General features: G+C 36.5%; 1 protein-coding gene and 1 long non-coding RNA gene across 6 annotated transcripts in view; one reads left to right on the top strand and one right to left on the bottom strand.

Annotated features, from left to right (window-relative positions):
- Window positions 1-18770, bottom strand: part of LOC307196279 — a 284982-nt gene that overhangs the window by 77702 nt on the left and 188510 nt on the right. Inside the window, exon 4 of the long non-coding RNA XR_013831096.1 lies at window positions 18354-18465. This is a non-coding gene — a long non-coding RNA (uncharacterized lncRNA). The remainder of the gene's footprint in view (window positions 1-18353; window positions 18466-18770) is intronic.
- The window catches only part of GTF2A1L (general transcription factor IIA subunit 1 like), a 959941-nt gene that overhangs the window by 932157 nt on the left and 9014 nt on the right, over window positions 1-18770 (top strand). For 4 of the 5 annotated variants that reach the window (XR_013831083.1, XR_013831084.1, XR_013831085.1 and 1 more), the window contains 3 exons: window positions 3627-3733; window positions 13085-13177; window positions 13527-13611. The gene's annotated coding sequence lies outside the window, so the exon portion shown is untranslated. Of the gene's footprint in view, window positions 1-3626; window positions 3734-13084; window positions 13178-13526; window positions 13612-14397; window positions 14598-18770 lie in introns of those variants that run through there. The other variant, XR_013831087.1, reaches the window with a different exon arrangement.

Raw genomic sequence — 18770 nt, 5'->3', positions numbered from 1 at the left:
CTGACCTTCTCAGCTCCTGCCATATTACCATTACTGCTTTTCCTTCTTAAAAGAATACAGGGGTGTTAATACATTATGGTCCTTCTTCCAATTAACGTCGCTGGGCTTTCCTTATTTAAAGCAGAATAAAAAGTACAAAATTGTATCAAAAATCACTACATTTGTCTTAAGGTAGAATGAATAATTTGTGTAAATCTCCTTAGATGGATTGTCATATGCTAATCTTCCCAGTATATATACCAAACTAAAAAGGAGACAGAGAGAAAGAAAAATGTTTAAGAGGAAAGAAAGGAAAAGAAAGAAAGGAAAGGAGGGAGGGTAGGAGGGAATGGAAAGAAAGCAACAATCTCAGATAAACTAATGTAACAGGGTTTTGCCATTGGGTTAGGCTATTGGCTTTGTTCTGATTCACTATTAGTGTGTAAATTTTATGCATGAAGATTTTAATCAAAGGCCAAAGCATGCCTTCCATTTTCTAGTACAGTCACTTAGAATTTTTCTACAGAAAAATCATGTTTTCTGTTAAAAAAAAATTATCTGTTGTCAGCTACCAAAAATGAGTGAGGAACACCAATTCTGACACCTTGATTATGGACTTCTAGCCTCCAGAACTGTGAAGTGATAAATTTCTGTTGTTTAAGCCACCCAGCCTATGGTGCTTTCTTATGGCAGCCCTAGCAGACTAATACAAACTCCATTGTATTTCCTCACATATAAAATGGATCTTAGTAATACTGTCTACCTCACAGAATTTGTGTCAGGATTAAATGAGATGGTTTATGTAAAATTCTAAGCACAAAGATCAGTATATTCAATAAATTTTAACTATTTTGTTCTTATCCCCATCTGAGGTTTCCTTCAATGGGCAATGCATTCTTTGCTAATCTGTTCTTATGAGCTTTTATTTATTAACCTTTTAGCCAAGGTAAAAAGCCATCTATTTTCCTCATTGTTAGAATATTTTTTCTCTCTTACATTTAAAAATATTTTGGTCATATATTTAATCTCTAAACTTTATTTTCCTGTACCTAAACTTAATTCCTCAGCCTTATTTATATGTGGAACACACTCCAGGAGACTTCAGGTAAGAGGCATGTTTAATAATTCAAATATACCACTTACTAAATGATATGCTTTTAATTGCTTTGTACCTTAGTTATGAAAAATTTCTCAAAATTGAGTACCTTTGAAAAGTGTACCCCATTCATTACTCAAAATCGTTTTGTCTGATGAAGAAGAGCTTGTTCAGATGTACTTTAGAGATATGATATCATGAATTCCTCTACTATTACTAAGAGTTTATGATAATAGAATATAACTAAAATGTATTTTAAAGGAGTGCAATAAAGAAACTGGTAATATCTTGCTTCAGATATTACTAAGGATGACCCATTTTGCTAAAATTGAAACACAGAAATGTATCTTAGAATATAAAATCATGTGAATGTTTTAAAGAGAATTATATAACCTTTCTGGAAATCTGTTTAGAATCCACAAGAAAAAAATCTGTTCCTAGGCATCAAAATTATACCTTTAGAAATAGGCCATTATGGTACCATTAAGTACATCTAGAGGGTATTATGTGACCTAAAACTTTCAATTTGACATTTATTTATATATAAGACATTTCTTTAATGTGGCAATGGTTTTTTGAAAGTTTTGCTTTTAAGCTAATGTATCCTACTGATATTACAGTGATCATAGCCTTGTTGTTACCAAGACAAGTTTTACTAAGAATTGTGGCCATTGGACTCTGGAAAGCATAGCCTAGACACCACAAGATGCAGTAATGTGTTGGAGACACTGACTTAAAGTCAAAGGTATGGGTTCTTACCCTACTATCACTTACTTGTTTCAGGAAAGTAGCATCAGCACTTTGTGTTTTAGTTTCCTTGTTTGTATAGAGGGAGAATAATATCTGCTCTATTTTGATTTGGATTGTGATAAATACTAAATGAGATAATGTGTGTAAAATGCACAAAATATTTTATTTTGATGTTGGTTTATCAGAGCAATATTGGTTTATCAGATAAATATGGTTGATCAGAGCAATATCAAGTTCTTGTCTGGATATTCTCCATGCCAACCTAATTTCTATGATTGCTGTTTTGTTACAAGAATGGAAAGAAGGAAATGAGGGAATAATTTTTTTTTTATGGTATGAAGTTGTAATTAGAAGCTGGTATTCTTATAAAGTCTAACTGGCAACTGTTGGAGCATTTTAATGGAGGGACCTTTTGTCTTCTTAGATGATGAACTGTTTTGCTACTACTGGAGCCATTATGTGTACTGAGCAGTTTGTTTATATTTTATGCTGAAATAGCAAACTAGGGTTTGTATTGATCTCTACAGATAAAACATATTAAAATCCCATTAATGGGATTATTCCCACTGATGAACTGATGTTCTAAACATTATGAACCTCTCTTCTGTGTTTAGACACTAGTGATTTGGAACAAATGACAATATTACAAGAGCAAGAATCTGTGTCTACTCTTAAGATGGCTGGGGATGAGGCATAGAAAAAAAACTTTTAATTCGTACAGCAGATTAGAAATGAAACTTGACCTCTGTTATGTCTCACTTTCCTCATTTGTTAAAGAAGGGTAGCAGTATTTACTTCTCTCACTGGGGTGTCACACAAATTAACTTGATAATGATTATAATGTGCTGAGAAAACTCAAAAGAGCTCTCTGTAGGCTTCTTAGGAACACAGCTCTGGAGCCAGAACAGAGTTAGTCCATTTTAAAGACTCATCGACACTAGAGTCCATTACAGTCTATGTTAAGATATCCCATAAGTATAGTTGGGACCATGTTAACTACTTTAAGAAGTCCTTGGAAAACTTCTGTGAATGATTATCCTAAAAATGCTTTTATGAACTTCAGGGACTGAGAATTTTTTAATAAAATTAATAACCATTCATTTCTGTGACAGTAGGCAGGTCAACTGTGTGTGTGTGTGTGTGTGTGTGTGTGTGTGTGTATATATATATATACACACACATATACATATTTGGGCTTTATGCCCCCCCAACTCTTTAATTAAGCATGGCAATAAGAGTACCAATCAAGGTGTAATGAGGTTATGCATTTAATTAATCTTTAGGCGAGAGATTTCTCTTTTATTTTTATTATTGTATCTGTTATAAATTTATTTAATGTTAGAATTTCCCTTCAAGGACCACCAAGGCAACATGTTGATTTTACAAAGCTGAGTTCAGTAAATTTACTGAACATGGGAGAACACCATCTTCACAGAGTCTGAGTGGGGTCTTCAAAGGGGAGAAGTAGTCAGGGTACATACAGTGTTAGGGGACTGGGTTATTCAAGGTTGATTTTAGGTTGAAATTAGCATAGTATTGGGTAGGGATTCGTTAATACTTGTAAACGATGCAAGTTTCTGAAAGTTATCTTCTCTTTAAAACCTGTAAATTTTGAAACATGAAACGCTAACTTGCTATGAACTGAATTGTGTTCTCCTAAATTCATACATGAATCCCTCTTTTCCAATGTGATGGTATTTGGAGATGGGGGTTTAGATAAGGTCATGAGGGTGGAGCCCTCGAGATGAGGTTAGTGCCTGTATAAGAAGAGACAGGAGAGAGCTTGTTCTATCTATTCCAGCTACATGAAGACAGAGAGAAGGCGGCCATCTATAAGCCGGGAAGAGAACTCTCAAGAGAAACTAACCATGAGGGCACCATGACCTTGGACTTCTTCCCTCTAGAACTGTGAGAAAATAAATTTCTGCTGCTTAAGCCAACCTTCCTATGGTATTTTGTTAGGGCAGCTGGAGTAGACTAAAACACTTTTTAAGGTGGAAACTTAAATTGTGAGCTTTCCTCCCTCCCTCTCTCCTTCCCTTTTCTTTCTCTCTATAGGCATTTAAATTTCTAAACGTCCTTCAAAACACTTCTTTAGCAGCATCCCCACAAATTTGGATACGTTATTTTGTTATTGAGTTTTAAATATTTTTAAGTTTCCCTTGAGACTTCTTTGGATTATTCAAAAGTGCACTGTTTAATTTTCAAATATTTGGTAATTTTATAGTGACTGATATCTATTTAATTATATCACGGTCAGAGAACACACCCTGTAGATTCATTCTTTTGAAATATATTGAGACTTGTTTATGATCAATCATATGATCTTAGAAAATATTCCATGGACGGTTAAAAAAATTTTTACTCCTATTTTTTTTAAGCTGTCTGCAAATGTCAATTATATGAAGTTAGTTTATAGTGTTACTTAGATCTTCTAAATAGATCTTCTAGATAGATCTTTTCCTATTTTGGGTCAAATTTTCTAATCATTATTAACAGAAGAGTATTAAAATATGCAAATATCACTGTTAGTTTGTCTTTTTCTCTCTTCAGTTTCGTCTGTTTTCACTTCGTGTATTTTGGAGCTCGCTTATTAGTTGCACGCACATTTAAGATTATTATGTCTTCCTAATTGCCCTTTTATCATGAAATGTCTCCCTTTATCTTTGGAAATACTCTGTCCTGAGATTTCATCTAATATTAGTATGGAGATACTAATGCTGATGTATATTGGTATGGCCATGCTATGCAAATTCTTTTGCTGGTTGCCTGACATATCATTTTTCTATCCCTTCCTTTGAAATGTTCTGCATCTTTATATTTAATATGTCTTATAGATGACTTATAATCAAGTCTTCCTTTTTCATCCAGACTTACATTCTTTGCTTTATAATTGGAGGGTTTCGTTTTTGCATTTTTATTTAATTTTATATAGTTGGGTTTACATCTACTATTTTGCCAATTATTTTTAGTTTGTCCTTTCTAGATGTTGTTGTTGCTTAGTGGCTGTGACTCCTTATTCATGGCTCCTTACTGTGTTCCCTACTATGTAGGGAATGCTGGGAGCTGAAGTTGAACATGGAATTACAGAGAAATTATGAAGAAAGAAGTATATATGCCATCCTAATGAGTCTAAATTTTATTGTGTAGATATTAAAGATTCATTACTTTCTTTTTTTTTGACATATAAGATTTTCTTTTAATGAGAGCGTACTTCATGGAGAGTATCTGAATGAAACCTGGCCTAGAAGGAGGAAGGTTTGTAAGGAATCTATGGAAATAGTCTGTCAAAACATGGAGAGAGCTTGAAATTAAGGAATTCAAAATAAGGATGGAAAGGATGTATTTGAGAAGAACTCAGAGGGAAAATTGTCAGAATTTGGTGACTGATAGGCATGGAGGTTTTGATAGTGAGTGTTTCTAAGATACTCTTAAATTTCTGTCCTGAGAAACACTGTTGTTGATGGTAGCATTCACTGACTAAAGTATACCAGAAGACAGATTGACTTGAGGGTGCCATGAACTTGTTATGGGGCTTGATGTGTTTTCAGATATTTGTGGGGCACTTAGCTGCAAATATTTAATAGGATGCAAGATAGCCAAGTCTGGAGATTCAACAAAAGTTTTGGTCTAGAGAAATACATTTGGAAATCATTCAATTATATGTCAGTTGAATAGGAAGAAGGATGAAATTTCCTGAGGAGTGTATAATCAGAGATTTGTATGTGTCCAACATTATTATGTGAATGTGGACATGTGTGTATACACGATTATGCATGAGAATATTTTGAAGTGTTGGGTAAAACATGAAATCTAAGGTCACTTTTAATACCAAGTACAACTAAATTAAAGAACATACACACTAAAAATTGATACTATATAAATCAAAATTGATAAGGCATGTCATTCCCAGTTCAATCGTTAGCTCTTCTCTGTGAAGTTATTCCATTTAATGTTCTGCTTTTTTACATTGCAGCTATTTTAACAGGGTTAGGACTTTTCAGCTCCCATTCTGATTGCATCTCTGTGGAGATTTTTAGTCCGTTTACTTATGAGAAATTAATAACCAGCTTCACTGAGTAAACAGACTGAGATCTACTTTAAAAGAAGGACAACTGTGCAGAGTCTGACAACAGTGCCTTAAATTTTAATGGGGCAGATCCTAATTACATCCAATTTCAGGAGGTTGTAAAATTTTTTTTGATACTGAAACTTGGTTGTATCGAATGATTCATCAACTAGTACTCTTTAAACATTTTTCATGGATTTTTATTATACCAATATTTGAAATATAATTTTAGACTTTAGGATTGCCTAAAAGAAACTGTTCATGCAACAGTTTCACTGGTAACATACTAGGTTGGAAGGGGAAGAAGGAATTAGCAACGCGGAACAATTAAGGAAAGAAGATTTAGATAAAAACTGTTACCTAGGATACATGTGCTGCACAAAATGACCTTTTCTTGTCTAGTGATTTCACACGTTCTCACAGATGTCAGATGAGTCAGTTTACACCACAGGGCACAAACGTCTGGACCTTGCTCTACTGCTTTCTTGCTGCACACCCTGAGCTCAAAGACATTTAAATATCGTGTTCAGACTGATTTCAGGATGATGCACATATCCTGAAAGTGAGATGTGGATTATGTTTACGATTCTAAAAAAAAATTATCATTCAAAAATAACACTGCCTTTGTTAAAGCCTACAATGTTATTAAAATATTTCCCATTATCATCTTCCTACAGGGCAGAAATAAATAGACAAGGAAAATAAGTTCTCTTAGGAATTCTCTTTTCTCATTTCCATGGAAAATTCACACTCTTCGTATGAAATGTATTTGTTTTCTGCTCAGGCTGCAGTTTCTCACCCCAAATCACTGATACCCATTCTGCTAACTTCTTGTTTAACTTCTTGTTTATCCTTGGGCTATGGTAATTTACACACCCTCTGCCTACACCGGTGCTGCAGGTCAAATTGTGTTGTTGACAGAAAATGCACAATGACTGCTGCTACCATGCTAATTCTCAGCTCATGGTCTGTGCCTGGACTGTTGTACGTGTATAAAATATGTGTCGACCTGCGTTAAGGCCTGGTGCTCTATAAAATCACACGTGAGGACAGGCGATGTAGTCATTATGCAGAAAATAGAGGGTATGTTTTTAGAGGGCAAGATTGTGTCCTTTCAATCCTGGCTGCCCCTTACTAGCCATTCCCAAATACCTGACACGTTGTTTTACATATAATAGTTGCTTAAAATATGACAGTGAACGACTGCTTCAAAGAAAAGCAAAACACCAGTTGATACATTGAGGGATAAAATATGCACTGATTCATATTCTTTTTCAAAATTTCTCTTAAACTGATTTGCTAATTTGTCCTATAAATGCCTTAAACTATGTTCTTCGTGTGTGTGTATGTTCATATCTTATTCCAAAGAGTAATGGCTTAAACTTACGTAACTTTTAAAGTTCTATTTAATGTATTATTTGATTCTACAACCACATTATCTCCACCATAACATGAGGTTTCTAGAACTGAAGTCTGTGTCTTAGGTTGACATTCTAACCGTTGAGTGAACAAGTCGGTGAATGAGTGAATAAATGAATCAATCTGTTTCACTGGAGCGTCAGAAAGTATGCATTACAGCAGGCTTGCTATTGAATTCAACCCTGATTACTAATGAGCAGTGAGCCAAAGGAATGTTACCTATGAGGAAGCAAATACATGGAACAGATTAAGTCTACCACTTTGGAAATCACAAAAAACAAAGCAAAAACATTCCTGGAGGTGAGGAGGAATAGACTTAAGTAAAATCAAGAGTAAGGATCAGAGTGGAGAAACGCAAACAGGCCCAAAGAAGAGGTCAAACTTTGGTAGGATTTGAGGTATACTGTCTCTAAGAAATTGTACTTTGGACAAGTGGGAATTCCAGTCGCAAGGAGAGATGGTCAGCAAATGAAGAAGACAGAAAGAACATACCCTTTTTTTTTTTTTTTTCCTATTGTTGTGTAACAAGCTATCACTATCTTAGCCTTTTCTTTAGGTCAGAAATCTGGTCATGACAGAGCTGAGTGTCCTGCCCAGGGTCTCACAAGGCTGAAATCAGGGTGGGAGCCAGACTGGGTTCTCATCTAGAGTTCAGATTCCTTTTTCTAGCTCAAGTGGTTGTTGGCAAAGTCAGTACCGTGCACTTGTGGGACTGAGGTCCGGTTTCCTTGCTGACTGTCAGCTGGGGGTCATTCTCATCTTCTGGGGGCTGCCCAAAGTCTTCTACCCTATCCCGTCATAGTCCCAGGTCTATCACACTGAAGAGCAGAAACGTGTACAGGGCAAGCACACCAGCTACCGGGGTCTTTGAGGCCATGCTAAAATTCTACCTACCACAGAAAGTGAATTATTAACTCTGAGTAAGGGAGAAATTGAGGGGCACAGAAAAGGAAAGAAAAGAAGGAATGTTCAAAAGGCTTCCCAGAATTAGCCTGAGAGCTGTTGATTCCCAAACATTGTATGAGAGAAATGTCAGACTTGGGTGAGGAGAGCTGAACAGAAGCAGTCTCTGAGAGGAAGACAGCAGAGAAAGAACTTAACAATTATCTGAATGATGATGGTGCCTTGTCAAGAGAAGAATTCAAGGAGAGAAGTCAGAGCATTTTACCTAGTGATCACGTTGGGGGAACTATGATTATAAAATTACCGGGGATAACTCTGAAAGACATGTTGGCAGTAATTCAGCTTCCAAAGATTCAACAGAATTTTAGAGGTGGAGTAATGGGGTATGTTTTGAAAGAAATATAGTTCAGAATAAAAAAAAAAATTCTCAAAATTACTGGTTTGATTATGCAGAATTATAGTGATAAAAACTATATGAATGCTACTCAGAAATGAAATGACTGCTAGAAAAGACAAAAATCAATGACTAAAAAGGCACTAGAAATGTCATAAATTTCAACTAAGAAAGAGGTGAAAATGAAAAATAGAAATAAAGGCATTTAGAAAAATTCAAAGTGTCAAATAACACAAGGTATTATGTATTGGTGATACAGACAGGTGTGTTCCCCTGGCCACATGTGAGGCATCTGTCAGGTCTCTTTTCCCTAAGTAGAGAGGTTCGGGCTGCTATATAGGGCTGCCAGAGATAAACAATGGGGTATTTTTTATTTAAGCGCTTTAGATATGGAGAGGAGAAACAAAACACACAGGTGCAGAAATGACATTTCAAGCCAATTACATGACATGGAAGGGCATATTGAGTCCAATTACTCAGTCATATCTGTAAAGACTAAAGGAGAAAAAATAAAAATAAAAACCACAGATACGTTGGGAAAAAGAAAAAAAAAAACCCACATTTTACAGAGGACAGAGTTTGACTTGAGAGGTTGTGCCCTGCATCACTTAAATTAGAACCAGTGGAGCTCAAGCTGACCCAGGGAACAAGAATAACAGGGCGCCGGCTGAGGAAAAGCTGAAAAATTCCAGGGATATGTGCCTTCTGGGATGGATACGCACTTCATTCCCAAATAGAGCTCTTGATCTAGGAAACTAATATGAAGGGAAAGAAAACATACAGAAGCTTGAGGAGTGGTGATGCAGAGGGGAAGGGAGGAGAGGCACTGAAAAGAAAGGGTCTAAATGAACATCACAGTGCAACACGCATTGAAATAAGATAAATAAATGTTGTAAATGGCAGGAAGACTGAATAGAAGCAAGTAACATAAATAAAGAAAAGGCCTATAGAATGGAATAGAAATAAAAGCATTGTTTCCGAGAAAGAAAACATTGCGTTCGAGCAGAGCTTCTCACTTGGGCCACGTCTTTTGTTCCTGCCAGCGTTCACTTCTGCCTCTTGAATGGCTAACCCTCTGTCCTCCTGTAGTCCTTAACTCTAAAATCTCTTTTCCAAATCTTTCTTGGTCAGTGCTAAAATAAACTTGAAGGACCCTATTTTATCAGAACTATTTTTAAATTGGTTATTATTTGTTGCTGTTGAAGAGGGACCAAGTGAACTAACATAATGATGCTGTCCGATAAAGCTTAATGAGATTCCCCCTCAGGAAACTGTACATTTTGTTATAAGGGAAGGATTACCTGAAGGTAGGATTTTCAGGCAACAAATGGTTGATTCAGGAGCAGTGCCTTCCCATGTGTATTAAAATGAAAGCACATAGACAAATGCCTAGTCATCCTGCAAATATTGAATACAACTAGCCCTAGATAAAAGTCATGAAGTTTTGCCAAAAGAAAGTTTGTATCTTATAATTCTGTATCCCTTATTTGTATCCTACACATCATCAGTTGTGATCATAGAACAAAGTCTGGACTAAACGTTGCTAATGATACAGTTTCACTTTGCATCTTTATTTTTTGGGCACATTTAGCAAGCATTTACTGAAGAATATGTTATGTGTCAAACAGTAACCTTGACATTAGGGACACAATATTAAGTCACACATGTCCTGCTCTCATGGAGCTCAGAATTCAGCAATGTAGCAAGAAAGACAGTCCTATACACAACTACCTCATTTCGTTAATTCTAAAACACACCTTTCATTTATACTCTGAAGTCGAGATGCTTCATAAAATTGATGCCCCCAGACTTTAATGTGAGCCATTTCTCTTTCTTTCTGGTTTAGAAAGTAGTGGGACAAATTATTATCAATGACATCTTAGATATGAGAAATATAAAGACTCTAATTACTATGATGTAAATGCTACATAGATCTCATTAAAGAACAAGGGAGGAAATGAAAGAAAACAACATTGAACTTCATAAAGAAGTTGATTCAAAGGGAGTATTGATAAAGTTTCCAAAGGATTTCACCAGGTAGGAAGGAGGAAGGCTGGGGAGACTTTCAGGGCATAGGGAATAGGAAGAACATTTTAATCTTAACACAGTGAGTCATCCAGTGTGCTGGCTTATAGAGGTCCTTGGAAGCATGCCGTTAAGATGAAACTGGAAGGGTAAGTTGTGATCCGAGAGTAAAAACCTTTAAATGGCTTTAACTGTAGATCTCTAAGCATTAGTATGGTGTCATTTATCTGGTTTATTTGCTTTGCTTTATCTAGTTTATTTCCTTTCTTCCTGTCTCAATGACAGTGAGCTTGTACTAATTTTCCTGACTACCTGTCAGCTTTAACTAGCTTCAAGGAGGCTTGTAGAAGCATTAGCAGTACTCAAAGTTGGCTTGTAAGGCAGGTATCGATTTGGTTCTTTTTTTTTTTTTTTTTTTGCGGTACGCGGGCCTCTCACTGTTGCGGAGCACAGGCTCCGGACACGCAGGCTCAGCAGCCATGGCTCACGGGCCCAGCCGCTCCGCGGCATGTGGGATCTTCCCGGACCGGGGCACGAACCCGTGTCCCCTGCATCGGCAGGCGGACTCTCAACCACTGCACCACCAGAGAAGCCCTCAATTTGATTCTTAGCTAGGTGATTCTTAACCTCAAATAACAAGAAATACACAAAGGTGGAGAAGTACAGTGATTTTTTTTTTTAAGTGACACTGTGGAGATGGGGTTTAAAAGCCTTCCATTCTTTTCTATCTGTAAATTATCTATCCATTAACTGGTTTGTCAGCATAGAGTGTTAAATTTTTCTTTGGGGACTTATGTGTGTATGTTCCCCCTTTCCTATCCCTAGGAGAAGATCATGATCATTGTTAATATTAATATTTTTGCAAGAGAGGAACACATTTGATAGTGATTAACTCATTATGTTAACTTTTCTTTGTTGTTGTTATTCATTTAGTGTTCTACAAGTTTTGAATTTACAGCAAGTCAGGATTGACTTGGTTCTTAAAGTCACTCCTCTGGCACCTCTGCAAAGCCAGGATTATTTCTTTGTCTCAGAAATATAAGAAGTGCACGGTATGTGTTAGGCCAACATGCTCCAGGGAGCTAGCTATCGGTAAGGTAAAGTGAATCTGGATCCAATCCTCAGACCCAGCCTGGGCTGCAGAGGGCAGGGACATGCTGTTCACTGCGGATTAGTGAGGGCAGCCGCTGGGCAGAAAGAGAGGGGCCCCGCTTAGCCACACTCCAAGACTGTGGGTTATGTTAACATGTATTCTTTCCGAACCCTGTCTGTCCTCCCAACAGTGACTGTCATGCCAGGTATTAGGCTATTACTCTTCAGCTCCAAACCCACATTTCTACATGCAGCTTCCTGATGCTGGACCAGGACTCTGCAAACATAGTTTTGCTTTGACATCTGGCTTCCCATCAGGCTCACCCAAAAGGGGGGACAATGGAGGGAATCTGCAAGGCTGCAGTAGAGAGAAAGGACTTAGTTATTTGTTATTTACTTCCTGTTCGCTTGTAGTTCGTGTCACTGTCACCCCAGAAAGACTTCTTTATCCCACCAACAGCAGTTTTTCCATAGCAGCAGCTGACTGCCAAGAGGTCCGGGTCTCAGTCCCACGAGGATGCTCTTCTAAATTTTTAGGCTTTGTACTATTCTAAGGTCATCCCTTTATTCTCCAGTGCTGGTACGTGTTTCCTGATAATTTAGAGGGTTTTCGTTTTGTTTCTCATCTGTTTCTTACTTAGCACTTTTATGCCAAGTTAATTCTTTTTGATATTAAATTTTCTATCTTAGAATATTTTAAAATCATTGGTGTGGCTTCTGCCACCTGACTGGACCCTGACTAGTCCTGTCTCAATGATCTGCATCTAGTTCCTATGTCACAGTGCTCCAGTTTGTTTTGCGTCAAGTCTAGGATTTTTACTTTTATCAGAAACATAACTAAGCAGGTTGGAAGTACACATCCACACATGTCCTCTTCTCGTTACTTATGAAGAGTTTAAAGGCGGCAACTCATGTGGGCATCAGCCCAGCCTTTTCCTTCTGGGCAGTTTCACAATTATTTTGGTTTTCTTCGCTCAGAAAGAATGCCTTGTTTGGCATTCTTACATTATCCACAATATTGTTTGAGACTTTGCTGTGGTATAGCTCAGAATGAGTTTGCATTAATATCCTAATATCTAAATTGCGTACTACCTTTATGCTTCTATTTCAATTTAGCTCCGTATAATGGATATACCTGCCAACAGTTTATAGGCAACACAAAATGTCAGAAATCAAAATTATAGGTAAGCTACAAAAAACATGATTAACAAATAATATTGCCCTAAATAATAGCTGTTCAACAAAAATATTACATGTAAAGAATTACGCTTCTTTCTAAATCAGAAGCAAATATTGTACAGGGGACATTTAAAATTTCCAAATGTTCTCAAATTTCTTCATTCATGTTTTACTGCAGCCACATACTTGCATAAAGTGTCTGTTATGTTCTTGGTGTTGCCCCAAGTCCTGAAAAGGTTTTAAAGAATGAATGAAGAAATGTGCCAAATGGGTGAGTGAGGCATGTGAAATGTTCCGAATTGCCCTGGATGGGACCAGTATTTGAGTAAGGGGGTTTCACCATTCTCAGCATGTGGGAAAAGACAGAAGGAGGGTTGCAAGTTGGGTCACAAAAGGTCTGTAGAAAGGGACAAGAAATGGACATTCAAAGAGGGGAAACAACGTGTACGAAAGTGTGGAGACATGGAAAAGGTGACAAACTGCATATTATTAAAGCAGAAGGTGTAAGATTGAAGGTGTAGACTAGTGGGGGCAGGAGTTAAGGATAGAGAAGGAACCCTTGACAAGACGTGGGAGAGCTTTATGTCATCTTGCTTAGTAACTTGTGCTTTGTCCTTTAGGTGTAGGGACCCACTGAAGAGACTGCCACGAGGAGACATGCATCTTAGAGAGGCACTACAGTTGCACTCTGGACAATATCTTGAGGTAAGATACTGCAGAAATAAACTAATTAGGACACCATCTCCATAAGCCTTTGGGAAATCAACAGCCATCTCACTAATAACGTAAGCTTCCTCCTTTCCTTCGTTTCATCTGTATCCTTTTATATTTTGTTCTAAATAAGTGAGCTGGAGATTTTGGACTGACAAGTGCAGGGGCTGTGATTCATGCATCGTTGCATGCCCAGTACCTAATATGATGCTTGCCACAGAGTAGGTCCTCAATAAATGCTGCCTAATGAATGAGTGAAAGGACCTGAATTAAGGCAGAAGCAGGGAAGGTAAAGAGAGAAGGGTGGATTGGGGGGGCTTTTACCAATTACCAGAAGAATTGCTTGGTCGTGGAGTGTGAGGAAAAGGAAATAAACAGAATAACTCTAGAGTTTTGGGACAAGCTTGGTAATTGGACTAATGGTAATGGTATACAGAGACTAAAAAGAACAGGCAAAGAACGGGACTGGTGAGGTTTAGAAGAAAAGAGTCTCACGTTAAATACTCGAGCATTTGTTATGCCCTTTAGCCATGCATACAGGTCTTAGGCTGATGAGGAGGAGTTTACCCTGAAAATAAAGCCAGGTTCACTCCCTGCTTCACTCCACACGAGGGAAAAGGTAATGAGACGCTTCCTGAGGTTTAGACCTAAGCCAACCTTGCCTCATAAAATTTTGGTGCCTAATATTTGTCTATCAAACTGTCACTGTATTCTTGATAAATAATATTCTGAGATGTTGTTTATCATCTTTTTCTTCTCTTTGATTATTTGGGATATCAGTCATCTCTGCTAAAACCTCAACCAGCTCTGGAGTTTTATAAAATTTCCCTTTTCAAGAATATATAATGGAGAAAAGAGAGTCTCTTCAATAAGTGGTGCTGGGAAAACTGAACAGTTACATGTAAAAGAATGAAATTAGAACACTCTCTCACACCGTACACAAAAATAAACTTGAAACGAATCAAAGACCTAAATTTAAGGCCAGACATTATAAACTCTTAGAGGAAAACACAGGCCAAACACCCCTTGACATAAATCGCAGCAATATCTTTTCTGATCCACCTCCTAGAGTAATGAAAATTAAAACAAAAATAAACAAATGGAACCCAATTAAACTTAAAAGCTTCTCCACAGCAAAGGAAACCATAAACAAAATGAAAAGACAACCCACAGAATGGGAGAAAATATTTGCAAATGAAGCAACTGACAAGGGATTAATCTCTAAAATATACAAACAGCTCATGCAGCTCCATGTCAAAAAAACAAACAACCCAATAAAAAATGGGCAGAAGGTCTAAATAGGTCTAAAGAAGACATACAAATGGCCAAAGAGCACATGAAAAGATGCTCAACATCACTAATTATCAGAGAAATGCAAATCAAAACTACAATGAACTATCACTTCATACTGGTCAGAATGGCCATCATCAAAAAGTCTACAAACAATAAATGCTGGAGAGCGTGTGGAGAAAAGGAAACCCTCCTACACTGTTGGTGGGGATGTAAATTGGTACAACCACTACGGAGAACAGTATGCAGTTTCCTTACAAAACTAAACATAGAACTACCATATGATCCAGCAATCTGACCCCTGGGCATATATCCAGAGAAAACCATAATTCAAAAAAATACGTGCACCCCAATGTTCACTGCAGCACCATTTACAATAGCCAAGACATGGAAGCAACCTAAATGTCCATCGACAGATGAGTGGATAAAGATGTGGTACATATATACAATGGAATATTACTCAGCCATAAAAAAGAATGAAATAATGCCATTTGCAGCAACATGGATGGACCTAGAGATGATCATACTAAGTGAAGTAAGTCAGACAAATACAAATATCATATGATATCATTCATATGTGGAATCTAATTTTTTTTAAAAAAATATACAAATGAAGTTATTTACAAAACAGACTTACAGATATCGAAAACAAACATGGTTACCAAAGGGGAAATGTGGGGGGAGGGATAAATTAGGAGCATGGTTACCAAAGGGGAAATGTGGGGGGAGGGATAAATTAGGAGCTTTAAATTAGGATAAATTAGGGATAAATTAGGAACATACACACACTACTATATATAAGATAGATAACCAACAAGGACCTACTGTGTAGCACAGGGAACTCTACTCAATATTCTGTGATAACCTATATGAGAAAAGAATCTAAAAAAAGAATGAATATGTGTATATGTATAACTGAATCACGTTGCTGTACACCTGAAACTAACACAACATTGTAAATCAACTATACTCCAATAAAATTAAAATATAAAAAAAATTTGCCTTCTCAATTTCCTCATAAACATACTTGCTGCCACTTCTTACATTTAAGAACTGAGAGTAATTCTTAACTAACTTTTCACATCTCAGCTGCAGAGTATTTTCTGTGCTCTGAGATTTTACTGCTGCTGGGGGAGAACAAATACCAGTTACTTTAAAATAAAGAGTAAAAGACAGGACAACTGTCACCAGATGCATTAGGTTTCAAGATTACACAAATTTGAAGTTCAAATATTTAGTTTATAAAAATGAATCTATTTATTAACATAAAAGCATAATTAAAATACCTAGGTTTCTGAATCTAAATTACCAGTTGGAACAAAATTTATAAAAATAATGCATCTCAATTAAATAAACTAAATTATAATGAATTCAACCCTGTTAGAGTAGAAATGCTTAAAGTGTAAACCAAAGAAACTATACTGTATATCTTTAAATCTCTTCCAGTTCTAACTTGTTTTTTTGTTTTTAATAATCTTGGCACTGTCAGTTACTGGTTCAAACTTCAGCTACAAAACACAGCAGAAACTAACTCCTAAGTATGGCAGTTTCTGCCATAGTAAGTATAATAACATGTTTCCTCTGGCTAATATGGATAATAAATGTTCCATTTCATCCAAAATTCAGTTCCCCGCTCAATTTTGGAGGTTTTTCTCCTCTGACTGACTTGCCATATCAGGTATATTAATTTCTCTGAATATTACTTCTTCTCAATGTTAGTGTTCTCTAACCTTTTAATCATTTTTTTAATGGCTTTCTATCATTTAATATCAAAGATGTACCTTGTCATATATCTTCTCTGACTGTTTTCAGTCTCAGGGAAGACTCACTGTTATAAAATGGCCCATTCTCCAACAACAAATTTCTTTAAAATTCATTCTAACTCATACAAGCATTAATTTTAAAATTTGTATTTTAATTAATTATAAAACATAAAGAAAAATAGCTACACCATGTCAATAAAACCCCTTACCCTGTAGCATTATGTACTTTACACAGCGACCTCCCTCTTTGCCCCGATTTGTTTTTCTCACTCAACCAAAGACACGAGGAGAGAGGACCATGCCAGAATTGTTCAACTCAGGAAGTGATTTCAAAAATCTCATGCACTCGGAAGATAAGTGTCGATGCTAGAGAGCTGAGAAGAATGTGACTGACACTGATGGGAATATAAACACTTAACATACAAGATTCTCCTGTACCATGCCGGTAGTCCCACCCTTAGATCTGGTTACAGGCTCTGGTGACTTGGGCCCTATGCTTTAGGGGACCTACATATTGTAAATACACGCTCACAAAAATGTTCTAGAGATACATAGGGCCATGTATCACTTAGAACTTGGTGCTCAAATCTGGTATAGCACCATCTATAATTCCAAACATTAATTCTTATAACTAACACTGTTCAGGAAAAAAAAAAAAGGCAACTCATTCAAATGCCATAAAGGTTTACGGGTCATGCTGCTGCCGACTTGGAGCGTAGAAGTGCTTAGGTTAAGAAGAAACATCAAACGAATTAACCTCTTAAGTACCTCCTCTCAGATTGCACAAATGTAATAGATTTTTTTGCTTAACCAAGTACTATTTCCCAGCATTGCCAAGCATCCTTTTTCTTGCATCATTTTGGGGTTTTCCAACTGGTGGTTCTGAATATTCTTGTAGTAGAGTACTGTTCCTAACAGTTACAAGGGAGGCTGAGAACCATTTCTCAATATGAAATAAATCATATACTCAAATATGTATATATGTGGGATAGAAGGAACAAGCATAAGCCTAATACTGATTTCTTCCATTGTCAATTACATGAGCACTGAACACTAGAATTGAAAATCTCGTTATTTGTGTTTAAAAGTGAATAAGGTTTAATTGCTACTTCAAAAAGTTAAAGACAAAATCCCATTCTTACTGATATAATTTGATTAAAATTGCTTATAACAATTATTTTAATAAAAATTTTTAATACCATAGAAGAAGAAACCCTCAAAACCCTGAAAACAATTTTACTTTTTCAATCTTTTACTTTACACTACTGCTGTAAACATATTTAAACTTTATACATGTTGAATACATCTTATTTTTTTATCCTTTGTATTACTAGTGTTATTGGAACATAAATTATGTGAAAATCCTGATTTTAACAACAAAATCAATCATTTTGTTGAAATTAAAGATAAATTTACTAAAATAAAGATGTACTAATTTATTAATATTTTTTTAACTCACCCAAGCGTTGCCATCCCAAAACACCCAGACATGTCCCAATGGTAATTAAGTTCATCACTTTTAATATTTTAATGCCAAATTATAGGCATTCGAATAAGCATAACTTTACTCCTTTTTAAATATCTTGTCATTTTGAAGCTTTTCTGTTGTTGTTATTGAGGTAGCAGTATAAGATCTGTTTTATTTAACAGATTGCTTTGTAACTTTTAAATATTTGGACTTACGTTTTGCTGGCCTCTGCTGGTACTCCTGCCTGGGCTCTAGGAAAGTTTGAGAGGAGCTCACATGCCATGCCATTGTCTGATGAAGACCTGTAGAACTTCTCCAGTCTGGGACCTGGGGGCAAAGAATGAGGTAATCTCTTAGGGCTAAGCTTGGTCATTCTGCTTGGATGTCAAAAACACAGAATTTTAGAAATGGGGGAGACTTCAGTGATCATCTAACCCTTCTCTTCATGGGTGAGATCACTGAGACCAAGGATAGTCACGTGACTTTCTTGAGCCCAAACCTGGTTCTGGAAAAGGAGGCAAACCTTTTCCTCCAATGCATCACCTTATATTCTCTGAAGGCCTATCTAGGAGACGTTTCTACACAGATGTTTTGATCCTCTTAATAATACTAATTTAACCATGGAATCATAG

The sequence above is a fragment of the Stenella coeruleoalba genome, assembly GCF_951394435.1.
Source record: "Stenella coeruleoalba genome assembly, chromosome: 13".
NCBI classification, from domain to species: Eukaryota; Metazoa; Chordata; class Mammalia; order Artiodactyla; family Delphinidae; genus Stenella; species Stenella coeruleoalba.
Note: the sequence above shows the minus strand (reverse complement) of the source record. Positions and strands in the feature narration are given on the sequence as shown.